The following is a 23343-nucleotide window of genomic DNA, read 5'->3' on the forward strand; positions in this document are numbered from 1 at the left end:
CAAGGAACTGAGGTAGCTGGGCTAAGAGCCAATGAGAGGTCAGAAAAGTAAGGCAATAAAGGGACAGGTTAGACAGGAAGTTGCTCACATTTTGGAAGCTACAGAGCTGGTGAGGTAAGGTGGCTGGTGGCTCTATTTCCGTGATCTCTAAGGCTTTCACCCCTATATTTGGCTCTATGTTCTTTATTTAATAAGACCACTTAGAAATTAGTCTACACAAGTGTGTGCCATTTCATTAGAAGGGAAGCCTTGAGGGAAAGAGAGCAGTTCTTACCGAGTACAGACCTGTCCAACAGTTAGAGGAGGACTGAGTTTGTAGTTACTAGAAACATCTCCCATTTTTAATTACTAATGGGCATAAGCCACAAAAGGCATTCTTTTATTAATTAATCTAGAATGTTCCCCAATATCTAAGCCTCATGAAATTTAATAAACTTTTCCATTGTAATTTCCAAAGTGGATGATGATGTGATAATCTTGGAAATGGTGATTATTCATTGACTTCCAAGAATAATAAAGAGAATCTGGGAAACTCTAGAGGAGGCCTGATTAATGAGCTACTGAGAGGAAAAATAAGTAAAAGACTGAATTGGCTTATTTTTATAATTTGTAAAACATTCAAAGTTTTATAAAATATCCAATCAACTGAAAGCCTGGTTGAAACTGATGAAGGAAATTGAAGATATGTCTGTTGATCCCTCTATTCTCAGACTCACATGGTTCCCTGGAAAGACAGTTTGTGCAATGAGGAAGGCGACCTTGCAGGTAGAAGAATAATGTTCTTATAGGAAACCTCTGCAGGTGGTAATGAATGAAGAGCCCAGGAAAGGAAAGGAAATGCTCTCCAATACATTATCTCACCAGCTTCTCAAAGAAGGTTCTTGACAGCTGTTCTACCTTAAAGCAGATGGGCATTTGCTTTCCTGCAGCCATTATTGCTCTGAAACTGCCTGATATCTGTGATCTTTGGAACAGAAGTGATTGCTGTCGAGGAAATGACCTGAGTCTATCTATTGCTTATCATTTCCCTAGCTGTAGGACTGACCTTTCCCAGGTAGAGCAGTAGAATCAGCTAGCAACCTGAGTGGCCCCAGGATCAGTAAATAGCTCTGTCACCTCTTTGTCAGTTAAAGGAATTTAACCAAAACTAGACACAGTGCAGTGTACTTGCACTACCTACCTCATCCTTATTGATGATTTTGTTCATGAAAAGCATGATTTTTTTTAAAGTATGTTTGTGTAAAGCAAGAAATTCTAAGATTCTGAAAGCCCAGAAATGTGGATTATAAGAACGAGTGTATTGATATTTTAGTTTGTAAAGAGTCCAAGGGTAAGGATGGCAGTGATAATAGTTTAATAGGAGTTGGAAAGTACCTGAGATCCTCAAATAATATTAAAAAGGTGTGAGGAGGCAAGATTGGTATAAATCAATCTGGAGAGTCTCCTCAGTTATCAACAAAATGATAATTACTGTTGGGATTAATGGCAAATAAGACTCAAATTATGTTGAATGAGGACAAAGTAGTTCCAATTGATCAGTGTGTTCTGAATGAGTGTGTCTACAAGTCTTTATTTCAGCCTCAGATTATTTATTCTTTCAGAATGTACTTGATGGCAGCATGGCTGCTAGGATCTCTCAAACTTTCATCACTAAATAGGGACTGCTAGGATATTCTGAATTCTGTATTTAGAACCTGGTTCTGTGTCTACCCAGAGTGCTTATGAGCCATTATTAAATTAACCAGTCCTTGTTATATAGCAAAACAAATAACTGTCTCTTTACACACAGAGATACATACATACATACATACTTACATACATACACACACACACACACACACACACACACACACACACATATTGTGGGTATTCCTCTGTAGTACTTTACCTAACACAATCCTTTAGAGACATCTTCCACATGCCCAATACTTTTCGTATAGCCATATATTTGAAATCCTATCCACTCTCTTCCTCCTACAAACTAAACTCAATGAAAAGGCAAATGAAAAACTTTGGTAGAACCTAGGAACGGCTATCAAAATGACATATTATACAGGAGAATTACCCAAGGACTTCCATAAAATAATTTAACTTCTAGAATTTCTTAGTGATGTGTAGTGTAATAAAATCTTTGAAAGCAGCATCTTAACTGTAGGAAAGGCCAGAGGATAAAATGAGGCAACGATCACATTTATTTTCAGAACCTCTCACCTTGACTATTTTTTTTTCTGAATTGAGCATGTGCTCGATTTAGAAATGAGCTACAAAGTCAGGTGAAGAAGAAAACAATTTTGAATGTAATGCTATGGATTGTTCTCACTAATGATAGGACCTTCTAGGACAAAGAGCATTAGTGCATAAGCAGAAAGCATAAGCCTTGATGCAAATAGAGTCCCTTTATAACAGACAAACTTTTATGCATGGAAGATAAGCAACCACCTTTCATATTTAAGTAACTCAGAAACAGAATAAAAAATTGTTCAGGAACTCCCAGCTTCAGTTCTGCTGAACAGGCCAGGGTCAAGTCTTTATGTAAAGGTCAATGACTTAATTCAAAGGAAATATAAATGATGATCTTCTGAAAAAAATGAACTTGATGCACAAATGATGTCAAGCGTGGTCCATAGGTTACTGCACATGAAGCTGCCTTACTCTGTGGAGCAATTCTATTGCAGATATGTTTCTCACAATCACCTATTTAAAGAATATACTATAATCTGGACCTTACAGAAGCAGACAATACTTAAGAAAGGATTTACTTTATTAAACTCCTTACATGACTTTGATTATGTGCATCTATGTACAATTTTTGCTGGTTTGTGGATAGAAATATATGATCTATTTTCTAAGATTTAAACAATGATATAATGTAATAAGTGATGGTGCTCTGTATGCTGTGAATGTGTTGCTCTGATTGTTGATAAATAGAATGCTATTTGGCCAGTAGCCAGGCAGGAAGTATAGGCTGGATAAGCAGATAAGGAGAATTCTGGGAAGAAGAAGGTGTCAGGAGTTGCCAACCTGCTGTCCAGGGAGCAGCATGTAACGGCACACAGGTAAAGCCACAGAACACATGGCAACATATAGATTAACAGAAATGGGCTGAGGTTAAGTATAAGAGCTGGTCAGTAGTAAGCCTGAGCTAATGGCCAAGCAGTTTTTTTTTAATTTATTTATTAATATAAGCATCTGTGTGATTATTTTATAAAAGGCTATGGGACTGTGGGTGAGAGATTTGTCTCAAACATGGGCCAGATGGCACACAGAGAAACTTCCAACTACAATAATGAATTTCAAAAAACAAACAAACTGAGAGAAGTTCCAGTTTTCTGTGTTCTATGAAATCAATGATGTGGAATTGACATTATTTACTTGAGGGAATATTTAAATACTTACCCATTTAACTCTCCAAAGCCTACTTGGAAGGCAGTCATGCTCACCACTACATCAATAATATATGCAAAGCCTTCTTAGAGTAACTGCCTGAAGACTAAGGAACTAGTTATTTCATCCCCTGTCCACTTAGCATGTTTGTTGGTGTCATTTTTTGTCAGCTCATGTTTAGGCAATCATATTGGTGAGACTGAATAGATGTAGCCTTTGACATTCCTAGGAGATACAATCTCACAGAGAACTCCCTGGTCCTCTGCCTCTTACAGTCTTTCTGCCTCCTCTTCCACAACATTTCCCGAGTCTTAGTCGCAGGAGTGTTGTGGAGAGTTATCAATTGCGAATATGTTTTACATCTCTAGGTTTTAAGTGGTTGTCTTTCTCTGTTGTGGTCTCCATCTGCTGCAAAGAGAGGTTTATTTGATAAGGGGTGAGGACTGCACTTATCTGTGGGTACAAGGACAAATATTTAGAATGTAGCTAGGGACTAAGCAGGTTTAGTGAATGGAGGCTGTGGGTTCTCCCCCGAGATTGATGGCTTCACTAGCCTTAAGGCAATAGTTAATAATACTAGAACCTCTCAGACAGAGTTGTTACCAAGATTTAATGATGTATAATTAAAAATACTAAAACGGTTGTAACAAACTGCTACAAATTTAATAACATAACACAACATAAATTTGCTGTTTTTTCATTCTGGAGGCCAGCAGTGGGGAAATCGGTTTTGCCAGTATAAAACCAAGGAGTTCTATGTTTTTTTTTCTTTCTGACAGTGCTAATAAGAGTTTTTGTTTTCTTACTTTTTCACCAGCATCTAGGGAAGCTCCCTATACATTCTGGCTTGTAGGTCCATTCTGTCACCAAGAATATTACCTCCATCCCTGTTTTTATCATCCTTTTGCTCTCTCCTTCAGCTCATTGTCATTGTATTGGGCCCATCCTGACTGAGATGGGGAATGCTGCTTTCAGAGCCTGTTTTGCCATGATATTTGGCATTCCAGAGATTAGGAGAGAACTGATTTTGAGTTAGGAGCTAAGGTTTCCAATTTTTGACATTCTGTAATTCAGAATTTTCTATAATATTGAATTTCAGTTTATTCATCCTTTTTTTTATAAACCTCTTTTGCCTCAAAAACTGTCTCAGAACATCAAAATCTTAGTTACTGAGGATGCATTTTTTCCCCTTTTTTTAATAGTTTGAGATAACTAAGCACTCTCCAGTATTCATATGTGTGTTCTGGCAAAACAAGGAAATACTCAGTTGAACATGTATCAATCAAGGAAGTTAAGTGGGGTGTCTTACCAGATGAACTCCTTGGTTACATAATGACAACTTTAGACAGGGATTGTCTTATCTGTAAAATATCTTGCACCATATTCTTTAATTCACACAAAGGCTGCCATAAACCTGAGTGTCAGTTGTTTTTGTTGTTGTTGTTGTTGTTGTTTTTCAGGAATTTTCAACCAGTCAGTGAACAAATGGGAAGGTCAGATCACAACTATGCACTGAACAAAGTATTGAGCAGGCATCAAGGACGTGTCTGTGTTTGATAAGAACAGTAATACTGTAAAGGAAGTATATTTCTGTGTTCAGCTGCTTGTTTGATCTCTGATACTTTGTAAAGCTGACCCCCTTCAAAGCTCTTAGTGACCTCAAGATTTAGAGCAGGAAGAAGTGTATTTTAATCTGTTTGACTAGTACTGACTGTTGACTTAAAGTGGTCCATATATTGGCTTAAAGAATTTTGTATCTATGTGGAGACTTGTCCTAACAGACAGGGACTTGAACTGCTCAATAGTGTTCATAGAAGAGCAATCTATGGCTAGAAGAACACTCAAGTTATCTGTGAATAATATATATGACCTAGCAGTGAATCCTGACCTTATCCCCAAGTCTGTCTGTCTCTTCCTGGACATATTAGTGTTTTACTCATCCTAAGGGACAAGAGGTACAAATCCTTCAATATTTCAAGATCTGGATCATCTTACATATATCTAACTGTGTTAGTAGGTCTTCTGTGACTATAACAAAATATCTGAATATACAACTTAAAAGAGAAAGACTTTATTTTAGCCCATAGTTTCAGATACTTCTGTGCAAGTTTAGCTGGTTCTATTGTTTTTGTTGTTTGTTTGTTTTTTTGACTGTAGTAAAAACAAACCATCATGGTAGAGACCATGTGTGTACTAACTCCGTGCAGAACTCTAATCCAAAGAGAATATACTCAAATGTTCTTCATAGCCCCCTCCCCCCCAATGATGTACTTCTTCCAACTAGGTCTCATCTATTAATAGTTAAGTAAGCTATGAATTTTTCAGAAGTTTACTCTGTCTATAAGGTCATAGCATCCATGGCCCCATCACTAAAGGCTCTCAGCTCTGAAGCCTTTAGAACATGTCTTCCCAGAGATAATAGTATGTTTGGTAAGCATTGTCTTAAGTATGGTCTCCATTACTCTGCTTGGATGGGTTTGGAACAAAGCTCAGCCTGCCTTGCAAATGTATATTTTATCTGCATGGACTTTTTGTGAATAATAGATTTTGATCTATGTAAGAATCATACTTGATGATCCAAAACTACCAGGCTTTAGCACACATAAATTCTCAATTCATGAATGAGCAGCCTGTGGAGTTAAGGCTAAAGATGTGAAACCTTGAGAATATTCACTGTAGCTAATGAAAATAGGTTTATCAATTGCTTCTTCAAATGAATCACTAACCAGAAGCTGGCATATTATTGGTGATTATATTTGGTTATGAAAAGCCAATCTTTCCTCTAACTATGTCATCCAACAGGTCCTCATATATTTGAAGCAACAAATGAGCTTTCTATCTTCAACTATTCATAAAACTTGGAACATCTGAGGGATATAATCAAGCAATATTTTTAACCATTATTATGCCAATGAAAACCACAGCTATGCAGCAAAAGTAAATTAAACGAAAGGTTATTATACTTCCTTAAAGACAGTTTTTTTGTTCAATTTTGGATAGTCTTTAAATACAGATTTTCTGTGTTTTTTTTAAGTCAACAGTGGTTAAAGAAAAGCTGAACAGGACTGGAGAGATGGTTCAGCACTTAGGAGTATGCACTGCTTTTGCTGAGAACTAGATCCCAGTTTCTCAGCACCAATGTCTGAAGGCTAATGCCCTTTTAACACTAGCTCACAGGGATCTTCTGACCCCTGTGGGCACTGCACTCATGTGCCTGTTCCCACACTCAGACACATATATACATAATTTTAAAAACTCATATATATATATATATATATATATATATATATAGTCAGCTGACATTCTCAAAAGAACAGAGAAATTTAGTTAAAATATTAAGCACCACACATTATTTCAAATATCTATGTATATTTGCATGGTATATTCCTGAAAACTGATTTAAAATGACACAACTGAATACAAAAACATTAACTCTGACAGCTTAATTATATCATCTCTGAAGACCAATTTGCTTTTTCCTCTTTTATTTTCCTTGAGAGTTGTATGGAGCCTGGTTCATTTTGCTTCCTACCATTTATCTTTTCTGTAGTAATGGAAAATTTCCTCCTTAGGCACAGCATGCTATTCTTGTCTTAGACGATTAGGCAGAAATGAAGGAGATCATAAAGGTGAGAGATTTTTCCACAAACAATATGATGCTTAGTACAGTAGCTTGCACAATTCAAGCTGAGAAATTCAAAGCGAAGTCAAGTATGGCAAGGAGGCCAATAGAAGACAAGTAGCAAAGTTTTCCTTCCCTACCATGCTGGGAGGAGGCTCCTGGGAAGGCAAAGTTCAAATTTTGTAATAGCTTGTTTCAAATGCTCAATGAGCTGCCAAACAATACAATTTAACTGCAGAATATAAAATCCTGATCGCAAATGCACTAAGGCTCAGAAAGCAGAGGCAGAGCCAATGTAGGATACCACATTTAAAATGATAATAGCATTTTTTTTTTCATGAACTGAATCATTGTTGAAGATTAGAGTTTGAGTTTCAAATGTGGCCAGGACAAAGGAGCTTCATTCTCTGTGATGCCTCCCACAAAAGCACAACTGTTAACTTCAATTTAGAGAAAGAATATGCATTTTACTCCTGAACATTACCACCATGTAAATGTACAGAGACAGTCACTAGCTTATTTCTTTTCCTGGCAATGGAGTCAATAAATATTTTTAACCATAGTGAAACATTTCTTGACCATTTTGGCCTACTAAAATAGGCAATAGTTGACAGAACTCTGGTAGAAATCAGGGTAATGAGGGGGAATAAATAATTTCACAAACAACTCCTGGTATGTTACAAACAGTTCCATTTCCTCTTTATTAGTGAAATCTTGGTCTTCCAGGAAGCCTCATTCATTCCAGAAACCTCACTGAAAATAAGGAAGAGTTCCTAGTGATGATGTATGACTCTTAGAAATTAACAGCTTGATATGGAGTTTTGTATGCATTGACCAATTTAAGGAGCCCACAGAGTAGGAGAGGTCATCTACTTTTTCTAACTTGTAGAGGAGTGTAGCAAACTGAGATTGTATGTTGGGAATTGGACAAAGGAAAGCTATCTGAAGAACCCATGATCTTAATCAGAATGATAGACTATCTCAGACACACACAGGAAGTTTTTTGATTTTTTTTTTTCTGCATTGCCAAAACACCTTCTTTCATAAAGACTTAAAAAAAAAAAAAGAGTACCTAAACAAGGTGGTGGTGGTGGTGGTGGTGGTGGCGGCAGCGGCGGCGGCACACGCCTTTAATCCCAGCACTCAGGAGGCAGAGGCGGGTGGATCTCTGTGAGTTCGAGGCCAGCCTGGGCTACCAAGTGAGTTCCAGGAAAGGTGCAAAGCTACACAGAGAAACCCTGTCCCGAAAAATCAAAAAACAAACAAACAAACAAAAACAAATAAAAACAAACAAACAAACAAAAAGAGTACCTAGTCCTTAATAATTTATAGTCATATAATGTTTAGACAAGTGTTTCAGGCATATGCATACTGTAAACACATTCTAGGATGTAAGTCACAAATCCTTAATCCCTTAGTATACAACTTTTTCATAATAAACAAATGTCACCTTCTTAATATTAACAATCTTAGTATACATTAACATATTCTTAACATATTCCTCTTGTAGAATTGAATACTAGATGTTTATTTCACCAATTTAATGTTCTATTTTGGCCTCTCATAATTACCATATTTTTCAATATTATCCTTAGCATTCTGCACTGTATTTCTGACTGTATAATTCCTTTCACAGACAAATAACTCCTGTTAGTCCAGGTGTCCTTCCCTCATCCTAGTTTTCTTCTAGAATTAAAATCCTAATCCCTTCTACAGTCAATCATATCATGTACCAGTACCAGTACATATCATCTCATACCAGAATATATGTCCTTATTTAACTAATGAAGCATATTTCAAAGTATGCTGCAGAGAATTAGTCTCAATATTTTTTAAAGATTATTTAAAGGAACAACAAAGTATGCTTTCAAAGAATCATTTAGTAAATTAGATTGTCTTCTTAACTTTCTTTTAAAACTCACATTTCATTTATATGTTTAACACCATCATGGTTTTAACACATTTCCCAAATCTGATGACCTTGATATACAACTCTTAGGTAATTTTCCTCTTGCTGTAATAAAATATCCTGTCCCAGACAAGGAAGAAAGTATCTGTTTTGCTTTGCAGTTGAAGGATACAGTCTATCATGGTGGGGAAGTCAAAGCAGGAGTTTAGAACAGCTTGTCACATGGCATCAGCAGTCAGGAAGGACAAGGTGATGAGCTCTGATGCTCAGCTGTCTTCCTCCTAATTGTTCAATTTAGGACTCAAGCCCAGAGACCAATGGTGCCATCCTTTAGGGTGGGTCTTCTCACTTCAACTCACCTAATCACAGACATACTCAGAGGCTAATTGAATTTAAGAAATTTCTCACAGTTATGCCTGGAGGCTTATGTCTTAAGTGATGACAGATTATGTAAAGTTGACAATCAACATGAACTCTAACACTATGTATTCTGCTTTTTTTGTTTTTCTTTCCTTTTTGTTTTTCTTTTCTTTTGTTTTTCAGGACAGAATTTCTCCATATATCCCTAGGTGTCCTGAAACTAATCCTATAGACCAGGCTTGCCTTGACAACATAGAGATCCACCTCCCTCTGCCTCCCAAGTACTGGGGTTAAAGGCATGCATCATCACTACCTGGCTATTCTTTAATTTTCTTGTAACAAATTTCTGAAACAAAAGTGGAGCAAATTTCCCTCAACCTCTAAGTCAATTTGAGTCAATTTGGCACCTTTCATCTGGCATGGCAACTTTCACATTTTGAGATAGTTTTACTATACCCTTAATCACTTGGTTTTCAATTTGGTATTGCGTTAAACACTCAATGCAGTCAGAGGACACAAGAAAGAATACAGAATACAGTCATCATACATCATCTGTTCTCAGGGATCCAGGATGGGACAGCCTACCTTGAAGAGAAATGTAAAGGATAGGGCAAGGCTGGCCCTCCATTTCTTTAACAAATATTTCCAGGAAAAAATGAAATCAGTCCCTGCAAAGCAGAGAATCATTGCCAAGGGTCCTGATAGTTACAGATTGTGTTAATTATTATATCTACACTCCTATCCCAGCTTGAGCTTACTGAGCAATGGAGAAAACACTTTTTCTTCTTTTCTTAGTAATATATTATCCCTTTAGAGATTTAAGGCAAAGCAGCCTACCCCATCCAAGACTTCTTGTCTTTGGATTATGGACAGATCCATTATTTAATATTTAACATAATGTAACAAAGATTCCTCATATACACACATGATAGTTTACATCATTAGGATACATCTCTTGAATTTTTAGCTACCCCTACATATCCCACTTCTAAATTTAACCTTTGGTTTTGTGAGCAATCACTTGAAAATACATCCAAAATGGGATAAAATGCCATTGTTGATACAGATGAATGAATGGATTTTGCATTTCCCTTGGAGGGTTTGCCTTCAAATAAAGGAATAGATGAGAAAATAGATAAGCTTCCTATTTTTAGACTTGACTATGATTAAAGACCGCCTGTGCTGTGATAGTTGCATTCCTCTGTGATCTACACTCCAGCTGGCAAACGTGTCATTTAAAAGACGGGAGCCAGAGGACCTGGGATTACTGGAATACCATTAAGGGCTCCCTGAGAAATGAAAAGTCAACACCTATTGTGCTTCACTTTCCCAGCCCACAGAATTGCTACAATTCTTGCCAATATTTGACATCTTAAATGTCAAGTAAATTATCCATAGGTACAAAGCCACTTCACACAGGCTTTGTTATTTGAGCAAAATGTTTTTTTAGAGAAAATAAATATTAGTGAAACTTCACAATCTTTATGACTAAACATGGCCATGAGTAGTTGTCTTTATTCGGATTAGATATAATTTGATATTGAAAAGTATATCTCACAAGTCTTGTCTTCTGCAAATGCCAAATGAGATGACAGGATGCCTAAATCAGAGGACAAGTTGGAAGTGTTAGAGTAATTAACCAAGCAAGGTAATGAGAGCTTGTTTAATTAGATTATAGATTTTCTTTTTGAGTTCCTACTTAATTCCTCATCCAAAACAGAAATGTAAATTGAGACCATTGTGTTCACATTAGACCTGTCTCCTGGTTCATCATCTAGCTGGTAACTATGCTCGACTGTAGGCTGGACAGCCACCCACCCAGCCCTAGCCCACACTGTAGTTTCTGTTATTTGCACAGGAGTAGAGAAGGATGAATGAGAAGAAAAATGAATGCTTTCTGATCATCTTTATCTGGAAGGGTACTTTGAAGTGTATGAGTTAATGCCACAATGCCAGCATCTCATTATGTGGATAATATGGAGGCTGTGTGGTGGAGAGAGGGTTGCCATTTTCTCATCTTCCTCGTAAATACTCCATTTAATGGGAAACTCAGCTTGCTTAATTTGATATCCCCACAGGCTTTTTTATAAATGCATCCAATGGGAGCTGGGGAGATGTCTTAGGCATGATCGTGCACACTTGTAATCACAGTACTGGGGAGGTTGAGACAGGAGGATTCCTGAAACACACTCATGAGCAATCCTCATGTAATCTATGAACCTCACATCGAAGTGGGAGAACTTATCTCAAACTGTAAGGTGGACAGCTCCTGAAGAACAAACATGAGGTTTACTCTGACCTCCATGAGCATATATACATATGTGCGAATGTGCACACAATCTTGTGGGCACACACATACACACACACATATGTGCACCCCACATCTAAACATCCAGAATCACAAATAAATAAGTATATCCTATGAATTTATGAACTTAATTAACAGTCTACAACTGCAGAGCATCATGTTTGTTTTAGCAATCTGATCACAGCTAGTTGAGGACTTACAAAATAACAAAAGATACAGGCCAAATCTAGGCAACACTCTTTCTAATACTGAACAATCAACTAAATACAGGATTCTATTAAAAGGTAACTTTAAGATAAAGTAGTGATTTTAATATATACATTTTAGGTTATTACAGTTTTTTTTAGCTGAAAAGATGTTACAGCAGTTAAGGGTGGTTACCTCTTTTGCAAAGGACCAGAGATTGTTTCTGAGCACTTATGTCAGATGGCTCACAGCTGCCTGTAAACTTAGCTCCAGGGGATCTGACACCATCTTCTAGCTCTTGTGAACATTATATTCACATGCACATAATCATGCACAGATACACATATGCATATGTTATGGTGACCCCCCCAAAAAAATTATCTCATTGCTACTTCAGAACTATAATTTTGCCACTATTATGAATTGTAATATAAGTACCTGATATGCAGGATATCTGATAAGTGACCTCTATGATGATCAAGGCCCACAGGTTGCAAACTGACACAATAAATATATCATTTAAAAGGTGAACTGCAAGCCTTATAATAAAATACAATAAAAAACCAAAATAAAATAAAATAAATATTTTAAAAAGAAAAGAGAGAATGACAATAGACAATCCTTGTCTATCAAGGATTCTAAAGTGTCAGATCAAACATTTCCAAGTGGTCCTTCCTCAGGACATAGAAATAAAAAAAATGCATAATAATAGTTAATATGTTTCTGTGAGTCTTATTGTTGATGATTGCTTCTACCAGAAAATCAGATCAATTAATTTTCTAAGACTTTAATTTTACCATCTGATATGAATCCCAAAGAAAATGCAGCAGAAAACAGGAAAAAAGCTGTGAACTAATAATAGTAAAAAAAAAAAAGGATGTTTTGATATCTCCACATATTGTTGTAGCATCTGTGTCAAGTCACAGAAGATAAGGCTGAAATGATTAACTCAATTTCAATAATTAAAATATAATGAAATATGTTTTCACAACCAATGGAGCAAACAAGAGGAATGAAAATTGCTAGGAATAATGGACAGGAATAAGGAAGAAGCAAGTACCAAAAAAGCCAACTAAGAGGGGGGTCCAAACCTACTGCACATTTTGGCCCATGCATTCAGAGTCTAGGCATGGTCCAGAGAGACATCTTGAGTGTTTCATGAATGACCTGTAGCCCCACAATCTTCCTCTGTGGTGTGATATCTAGGGGTTCCTATTCTTCGCATACAGGTTTGAATACAGAGCTAAAGGCAGGGTGGAGAATTTCAGAAGAGCAGTTTCCATCAAGCTTATGTTTTTATTAAAACAGTTCAACAAATTAAGCAATATTTCAGTGAGCTCAAATGCCCAGGTGGCTCTTTTCTTCTCCTTTCTAGGGATCTTGATACTTCAGTGTTCCCATTGATGATGCTCCCTATAGTGAGGTCCCTTCTGCTTTGTTTGTACTGATCTACACATACTTTAATAGACAAAACTCCGAAGCTATGCTTTGGTTCACTTTAAAATTAATTTCATCTTGAAGGGTCAAGGGTTTGTCTCTTTCCTTGCACATACTGATCTGAGAATGAATGGCTAACAGCATATCCACATTTAATGTCTTGAGTTGTAGCTCACAAGTTTGACTTTCTGTACCCATAGTGAGGACAATTAAGCAAAACTCATAATACTGGAATTGGAATGTTAACAGATAATTGCCCAAGTAATTATTCTGGGCCATTTTATTATCATTAGAGGAAGATAAAAGTCAATGGTATAATTTATATCAAATATTACTTGATTACCAAAATACACTTAATGTTAGTGCATCTGTTTTATAACAACTTGAGCATTCTCATTTAGGCAGTGGACAATGAAAAGATTGATTCTGTGCACAGAAAACATTAAAAAAAGGAAAGAATGTGGCTCCTGGTGATCATTATTTACCAGTTACATCTGTCTCACTTATTCTCAAAGTGTCTTTTCAAACTCTTGATCCTGGACCCAGCCTATTTCAGGCATGCAGAATATGATTAGAACAAGTTCTTTCCTTGATAAAGTTGGAATGGACAATGAGGAAGCCTCAACTGCCTTACTTAATTCAAACATCCTTTTCAGTCTTGGCCAACTCTATGTGTGCTCCTTTCTTCCCAGAATTCCAAAAGCTTGGTTTGCATGAGGTCTATTGCAGCATTCTGCTACTTAGCTGTTTCTCCTCTGTGCCTGGTTGACTTGCTGTTTGTTTCAGAATGTTCTGTATCAGATTTGTTGTGAGAGTAGCTATGTGATTATGACCATTTCTGACCCATTGCCCTCTAAAGAAGATACTGAAAATGTTTGCACTACTAGGCACCTGCTCTTTCACTTTCTTAAGTTCCAATTTCAATGTCTTTTTGTGATTCTAGTTTCTAAATTGTCTGATGACATTTTCATAGATTAATGTTTGTCATTCCCAAATTGTTTTGACTTGAAATACAATTCCCCAGTGTGAGGACAATAGTTAGTAGGGTACTAGGAAGGAGCTTGGGTTCCAAGAGTAGAGCCCTCATGAATAGGAAGAGTACAGAAATAAGACAGCATGAAATGAGCTCCCTGTCTATTTATCATGTGACCCTGCAGTGAGAAGACAGCAGACTGCAAAGACAAGAGGGCCCTTGTTAGAATATACCCAGGCTGCTGCCCGATCACAGCCCAACAGCCTTGAGTATGTTCATAAATAAGTGTCTGACATATAAGCTGCTCAGTTGTTGGCAATTTGTTATGAAAACCTACACTGACCAAGCACATTCCCATCTTATTCTAGGTTTCTCCACTAAATAGTTACAGAAACTTCTAGTGTATATTCCTCCTGGTGAAAATTTTTGTTAAGTGTTTACTATATTTTTAATGTTCTTGAATCCCTTTTGGAAAACACATCATACTTAGAAATCATGAATTCTAAATTTAATGCCAGAAAGAATTTATACACAGAGGTGCTCAGAAGTCATTAAGATTGCCAACACAACTATTTTTTTTTAAGTTTACTCAATTATAGAATAGCTGTGTAAACAATGTGTCATTTAAATAATTTCTAAATGTAAAACTTGAAAAAATACAAGTTGAAAGTAAAAAATACGTAACACTTGATTTTATTTTTGTAGCTTATTTCTCTCCTTTGCTTTGAAACAAAAAAATTTACTAATTTATTATATCACATTTCTAATCTATGCACTTTGTGATTGTTTTTCTGTTCTTCTTGAGACAAGATCTTACCATGCCCCTCTGGCTGGCCTGAAACTGGCTATATAGACGTGGGTGACCACAAATTCACAGGAATCTGACTGTTTTATTTTTCAAGGGCTGGAATTATAAGTGTAAAAAACCATGCTTGACACTTTATACCATTTTATTATGATATACAGAATTAAATGCTATAATGATTTTTTTTACAATCTTAGAATAAAATACATAGATTTATTGTATGACATAAAATGCAGTTAATGTACATTATAGGAATTTCTAAGTAGAAGACCATATTTGATTGAACATTTATCTTGACCAAATATTTTAGCTTTTCAGTATTTCACTATATTGGTGCTATATATTGCCTCTGACCATGTAATATTGCAGTTCAAACAATCCACGTTTACACTCTTATTTGGCATTATTAGGATGAAATTTATTTCCAAAATCAATTATCTAGTGAGGATGCAGTTCAGCAGATAGAGTATGTCTGACATACTCTAACATGTATGACTAACATGTATGAAGCCCTGAGTTTGACTCCCAGCACTGCATGAGACAGGCCTATTGGTACAGACTTGAAATTCCAGTACTCTGGATGTGGAGACAGAAGGATTAAAAACTCAAGCCATTCTCAATGCTATGTTGAATCTGAGAACATCCAGTGATACCTGAGACTCTACCTCAAAACCCAAATTCTAAAATAAAATAAAATGATACCAATTTTCAGCTTCACATTTTTGGTCATGTAGCTTAGGTCATTATTTTGATTTTTAGAAGTGGCTTCAGCACAGTAATTTGTGCCAGGTTATCTTTCTCTTGTTGAAATTATAAAGAGCTCAATTTCAAAAAAAAAAAAAAAAAAGAATGGAAAATACCCTTCCAAATTTCTTTTTTCTTAACACTTTTATCATTATTTATTTATGTATATATGTGTGTATGTCTGCATATGGGCATGTACCTGAGGTTAGGGCCATCCATGGAGCTGGAGTTACAATCAGCTGTAAGCTGCTTGATATGGGTGTTGGGAACTTAACTCTAGTGCTCTGCAAGAACAATACTTATTCCTAACCACTGAGCAATCTCTCTAGTCTCCCAAATTTCTTTTAAAGAACTTTATTTCACTTGCAAAGAGACAAACTATATAATTATCTCTATATGTTACAAACCATAAAAACTTAACAAATTGGTTTAATTTTAATGTAATACAAGTTGCATAATTGTTGATTTGATTTCTGTTCATGAGGTTCTTCTTAGCTGGACAAGAACAAGTAAATTCCTTTTAACAGATTGAAAGCTGTTCCAGGCCCTCAGGTTGCTTAATTGGCTTCATGGCTGCATACCGGATGAAGCTGACTTCCAATTCATCAGGCAAAGCTCCTATGACTGAGCATATGGACAGGTTTCCAGTTGACAGTCTTCACCGTGATGGGCCAGTCAGGGTCAATACCCAACTAGGCCATAGTTGATAATGTGCAAATGATGTAATGGATGGGTTTAAATTTGGTGTCTTTCCAAAGTTATCAAACTTGGTTTATTGTTTGTCACAAAGATATTACCTGTCAGATTACAATCAGTTGTACATTTGTCTTCAAATTTAGACAACAAAGAACACATGACTTGTTTATGTGCTTACCATGAAAATGATTGTTGTACATTTATCTGGCATGAATAGACAGCTTTGGCTAGAAATAGTGTGACTTTTCTCTTGTATCTTCACTCTTAGGAGAAAATGATTGCATTAGGGTGAGCACACATTTACAAATTCTTTTTTTTTCACTCCTAGTATTTCATTTGTATTATTTTATTATATTTGTATTTTAATTTTACACATCAGCCATGGGTTCCCCTGTCCTCACCCCTACCAATCCAACCCCCACCTTCCACCCATCCCCTCCCCTCTATTCCCATCTCCTCCAGGGCCAAGACTCCCCTGGGGATTCATTTAAACATGGTGGATTCAGTCCAGGCAGGTCCAGTCCCCTCCTTCCAGGCTGAGAAATGTGTCCCTGTGTAAGCCCAAGGTTCCAAACAGCCAGCTCATGCACTAAGGACAGGTCCCGGTCCCACAGCCTGGATGCCTCCCAAACAGTTCAAGCTATTCAATTGTCTCACTTATCCAGAGGGCCTGATCCAGCTGGGGGCTTCCATTCATTTGGCTATTTTTCCCTGTGCTTTTTCCAATATTTGGCTCAACAATTCACGCTCTTACAGTCCCTCCTCTTTCTCGACAATTGGACTCATTTGCCTGCAGGACCTACAGTTTCTGCTTTCTCAGAAAAAAAATTTTAAATTGACTTGAGACAATAAATTTAATGCCTGGACAAAATTGTATTAAACATAGTCATCATAGCTTTACTTTTTTATCACTTAGAAATTTCTTTTTGGGTTTAGGTTGTTGAATTGTTCATGATGAAAGTTCTCACATGATAGTGGTTGTACTAATACTAATTGTTTATTGATAACATTTTGATTACTATGTTTTGAACTAAACATATTTTGTTTGCCCATTATGTAGAAATATTTTTCACTGTTCAAAGTGAAGTAATCTCTTATTTTTCTTTAATCGTGAATCCATCAAACTCTAATTCTTCCTCTGTAGATAAACCTGCAGGTATAAAAGCATTTTTCTTTCTCTTAAAATCTTTTATTAAAAAATATAGGACAATTATGAACTGCATGGGATGTCTCAGAGTCTGAAACCAAGAAAAATAGTGAGTACTCATATGACAGGGCAAATACTAAAGTTATAAGATTTCTGACACTTCATGCACACTAGATTTTACCTATGTCTTTTACATATAATATTCCAACATTTGAAAGCTTAAAAAGAATTTTTACTTACTGAATATAAAGATAAACACTTCTTTGGTACCTGCCTTGACTTCTTGTAGATACATTGAACCTTTAATTCAGCTTTTCTGTCAAATTCTACTGTTGAGTGCAAGTGACAAATGGTTATTAAAAGAAACAGTACCACTATTAAAAATATTTTATTTGTTTCATTTTACTTTAAGGACACTGGAATATATCAATTACAAATTAAGAGGTGTTAGACCCATCCTTTCCCCAAAGCTGCATGGATGTACGACGTTATTTCAGAGATAGATGCTGTATGCGAGGGATGCAGTAAAGTAACCACTGAAATGGCCACTCAGTGGTTAGAGGAAATTTTTTTCATTGTGGGTAAGAGAGAGAGCACATGTAAGCATCTGAAATAAATTGCAGCAGAGAGAAAAAGTCGACTGAACATGGCCATGGTTAGGGAAGTGAGGTGGGAAATCTCATGAGGATTATAAGCAGGATGAGTAGCTATAGAGGAAGGAAGCCTATGAACTAGAGCAGGCCTGGCAGTTTAGGGTAGAGGAAGAGGTGAAGGGGGCCAGAATGTTAGAGTGGACTTTGAAATGTATAACAAGCACATGTAAATAGGGATTGAGGGAACCTGGAGGGCAGTATGGCTTTGATATGACAACACAGGTATATGTCATTGGAGAGCCATATGTGTCTTCTGCCAGAGGCAAGGTAAATGACTTTTTTTTTTTTTAGTGGACAGAAACACATTTCACAAGCTTCCAAGGAATGCTGGCTTTTTATTTCACTGCCGGAAATCCTTCTATAATCCAGCTTGAAGTGAGCCAAGACTGTCATTTTAGAGGTATGTTCTATCTGAGACCTAACAGACACCACTGGCACATCCAGAAAGAGGGAACAAGCTAAAGAATTTCCTGCCAGGCGGTGGTGGCGCACACCTTTAATCCCAGGACTCGGGAGGCAGAGGCATGTAGATCTCTGCATGTAGATCTCTGTAAGTTCGAGGCCGGCCTAGTCTCCAAAGCAAGTTCCAGGGAAGGAGCAAAGCTACACAGAAACCCTGTCTTTCCTCTACCGGATGGCCCATGGGTATCTTTGTTCGGAGATTCCTTGATTGCTAACACATGTAGGAGGGTCCTGCTTCTTTTTTACAGTGCCACTTCTGGCCAGGGAGGCCTGGCATCTATAGGAAGTCTGGAAAAAATGCTAGTAAGCCATGTTTCTTCATGATTTCTTCTTCAGTTCTTGCCCTTAGTTCCTTTTCTTAGGTTTTTTTCTCTTGACTTCCCTCCACAATGAGCTAAAACTTGAAAGCCAAATAGAACCCCTTTCTTCCCTACGTTTCTTTTGGTTAGTGTTTTATCCCAGCAATAGGAAGCAAACTAGAATAATATGTACTTAGTATTTATTGCTGGGTGGGCAATGGGAGCCAGGGCATCAAACACACTAGTCAGGTACTTAACTGAGCTTTTATAGCCCTGGCCTAAATCCTTAAACATTGTTTTGTTGATCATAATTTTCAAAGCAATCTTTATTGTCATTAAAATTGAGGCTTTTGAGGGAGAATTGTACAGGTATGATAAAACAAAATTCTATGATAAATGCAGCAATTTCATAAGATAATTAAGCATCTGTAGTATGAATTTTTATTTTATTTTATGTCCCCCTGGTTTTTATTCCTTTAAATACTTGGCATGTACTAGTTATATCCATGTACTTTACTCACCAATGAGGATAAAGAGGACAGGTTCCTAATCTAAGTAGGTGAAACCGGTGCACTGTTATAATGCTGGATACAGCAAGATGGTAGCTCTATAAGGTGAATGAAACAATGCTGGTGCTATTGAACTTGGAGGGTCATAGCGTTTGCCTTAAGTCAGATATGGCTACCCTTCCTTCCTTGGTAAGCCAATTAAAAGAGTCAAATTAACAGTGGAGAGTGGAAAAAAAGATTTGTTCAATGTGGCCACAATGGAAAATGGAGCAAAGAGATGCAGAGCACCTGACAAGTCCATCACTGGGGTATTGAGGTGAGATTAAAGTTAAAATAGACAGGCAAGGGTATGCATATACATGAAGTCCTGGTCAGGGTGTGGTCCTGCCAACCATTGACTCTTTATTGTCTGGGCTTTAATCTAGTCTTGTGTGAGGATCTATAAAGTTGTTATAACTGTGAGAATCTATTTCTGGGAGGCAAGTTTCCTCTCTAGTGGACACATTTTTCCTTCTCCCACCATGAAATTATTGGAGAAAATTTTCATGTATTTGAGTCTGCTCTTTCAATGTCTGTTAGTCAGATTGAAAGACACAAGTATTTCTTTAAGAATATTTTCATTCTATGCAGACTGTTACAGTAAAATAAGTGATGGATTGACTACAATGCATGCCACCCTGGTAAGTGATACATTTTTCTCTATATTTATTTTTAATCTAGAAGCCAGACTTTTAATATTGTTTGGCTTAAGTAATATTTATAAAAAATGAAACTTGAAATTTTTTTCTGAATTTATGATAAAATGTTAAAATGTTGCTGTGTGCTAATAAGATCACTTCCTTTGGGAGAGTTTTAACCTAAACATTTCAAATAAAATGTCATTAGGGGCACGGAAACATTTCCCAACCAAGTCAGAATGAACCATGCTCTCCTCTCCATTCCACAGCAAATTGTACACATGCCTATTTATTAGCAGTAAAGTGTAAGTAAGCTTTGTACATACATCTTCATATATATATATATAAAGTTTTAAAGATTATAATACAGTTCCATCATTTCCCTTTAACCTTTCCTCCCATATACCAATTTTCCTGGCTCTCTTTCAAACTGATGAGATTTTTTTCATTTCATGTGTATCTATATAAGTGTTCTTTTATCTATAATATATAATGGTAATATTATAACAATATTATATATTACATATAATTATTAACATATATCCCTAAATACATAAATACAACCTGCTTACTCTATATAATGTTACTCATATATATTTTTTTCAAGAATGACCATATGGTATTGGTTAGCCAGTTGATGTACTCTTCTCTACGAGAGATTATTTTTCACACTCTCAGCATACCCTAGTTTCCTGTCATTCTTTGTCTAGGACTGAGGTCTTCTGAGCTTTCCTCCTACCATGTTGGCATGACTATTGGTGTTATCCTTGTTCAGTGCATTTTTAGACAGTGATATTATAAAACTTTGTGGGTGTTGCTTCTGATAGTCCTAGGACAGAATCTCACAGCAAACTCCCTGTTCCTCTGGCTCTTACAATCTTTCTCCCCCTTTTCCATAATAATCCAAGGGCAAGAGCAATAACCTATAATATTTTCTATAAAATTTTGGAAGTCTCTTTGATCAACAACTCAAAAGAGGGCATCTCATGACTGGTGGGATTTTTTTGTTAATGTTAGATAGTCGTTGACTCTTGCAGGGAGCATGGTCAGCTATATCTTCTTAAAGTAATTTAATCCATATTGGTCTCATCCAATATGAAGTGTGAGGAAAGCCTGTGGGATAATAAATGAACAATGAATTGTTCAATAAGACATACCAAGAGATTATTATCTTCTTCCTGTTTTAGCTTTCACTTCCATTGATACAAATTAGCCAGTGATACATTGATGAGGGATTTTAAAGAAAAATGCTATGACAGGCATGTCTACCTGCCTCATCAAGTCTTGTCATTTTTATATGGGAATCAGACTAAAAATGAAAATGATTATCTTTTTATATTAGAAACATTTATATGATGTGCTTTCTTCAAGTTGTTTGTGAAATGTTTATGACATTTAAAAAAAAGCATTGTGTAAAATGAGGGGGGACTGGACCTCAGGGAAGAGAGAGAGCTAAGAATTTATCTACTCCATAACAGAAAAGACAGCTGAGAAATAGTAACTTGAAATTTCAGAGTTGGATTTTCATGAGACTGGAAATTAACAAAGGCTTTAAGTGATTGAGGGGTTAGATCAATGAAGTCTATTGTATCACTACCTCGCCCAACAGTGCTTCTCATATTTTGATATAGAATAACTTTTAAATCTGAGAGACCTACTATGTAGAAGAGTCATGTGCTAGTCACAGAAGGGACAAAACTAGCTTTGATTTCTGCTTCCAGAGAAGCTGCATCATGGGGAAAATGAAGTCCATCATGGGGTCAATGAAGTCCATCAAAGGCCTCCCAGTAAATTTATTTCAACTGATAGTTTGCTATGGCAAACAACTCTGGCCAGAAACAATGAGAAACAACTGAGATCATTGCTTCACAGCTGTCTGAGGCAATTAAGAGTACTTGAAATATACTGGTGAAAGTCCAGAAAAAGTGTGTAAGTAGGAGTAAAAAAAAAAAGGAAATTTACTTACTTTTGCTAGAATGACCAAGAGAAATAAAATAAATTCAACCACAAGATTCTAAGCAATAGGGGTTGACTTTCATGTTGAGGACCTTACAGAAAATCTTTGTCTTGATAGTTATGGAAGGGAAATGAACAAAGATATTCAGTTTCAAGGTGACAAGGAATGTGATCTCTATGTGAAGATATCATGACATGTTTAATAGAAACTCCTCATAAACGCCCTAAGAAAATCATTGTAGTCTAAAGACAAGTCCAGAAAATGTCAAGCTCAAAATATAAATCTCAACTGAACTTCTCTACATTAACAAAACAACCTTGAAATGAATTCGATGCAACTTAAACTTGCATTAAAATAATAAAATATTTAGAAATATATTTTCCATAAAAATGAAAGAAATGCAAGACATCTACTTATGTTCTGAAAATTACAAGTTTTAAGAGAAGATAGACACAAACAAATGTAAAGATTTTTGATGTCCTTGGGCTGAAGGGCTTGTTATAAAGATGGGAATTTTCAGAAAAGAGATCCATAATTAAACACAATCCCTATCTAAATCCTAAATACCTGTTCGATTATGAAGCTGATCTCATTATTAATTTGCAACTTCAAGATATCAGACTATCATAATTTTGAAAAAGAAGACAGATAGTTGAATTACACTTCTTAATTTTTTTATTTTTATTTTTATTTTTATTTTTTATAGGCTGGAGAGATGGCTCAGCCATTAAAGGCTAGGCTCACAACCAAAAACACACTTCTTAATTTTAAAATCTTACTGTGTCAGTTGCAGGTTTCAAGGCCACATGGCAGTTGCCTAAATTTAAGAATATAGTTCAGTTTAATATTCCATGAGAAAATTCCTTTTTATTTTAGGTAAGATTACTCTGGACAAGAATGCCAAAACAATTCAATGAACAAATAATGCAGGAATCATAAGATACAGGCAATTTAAAAAAATAAAATGTAGATGTCTTCTACTTCACAGCACATAATAAGAACTCGTCAGTTGAAGATCTAAATATCGAGAACTGAACTCACAAATCTCTTATAAAAAAGCATGGAAATAAATTACATGAACTTGATTAGCAATGATTCCTTAAACGTAACAGCAAAAAATGCACAAAATAAACCTCATTACACTTAACTTTTTTTCTATCCAAATAACGCAGGTTGAACAGTAATGCTTGAAAATCACATATGTGAAAATAATAT

Source organism: Onychomys torridus, chromosome 10 (assembly GCF_903995425.1).
Source record: "Onychomys torridus chromosome 10, mOncTor1.1, whole genome shotgun sequence".
Lineage (NCBI taxonomy): Eukaryota > Metazoa > Chordata > Mammalia > Rodentia > Cricetidae > Onychomys > Onychomys torridus.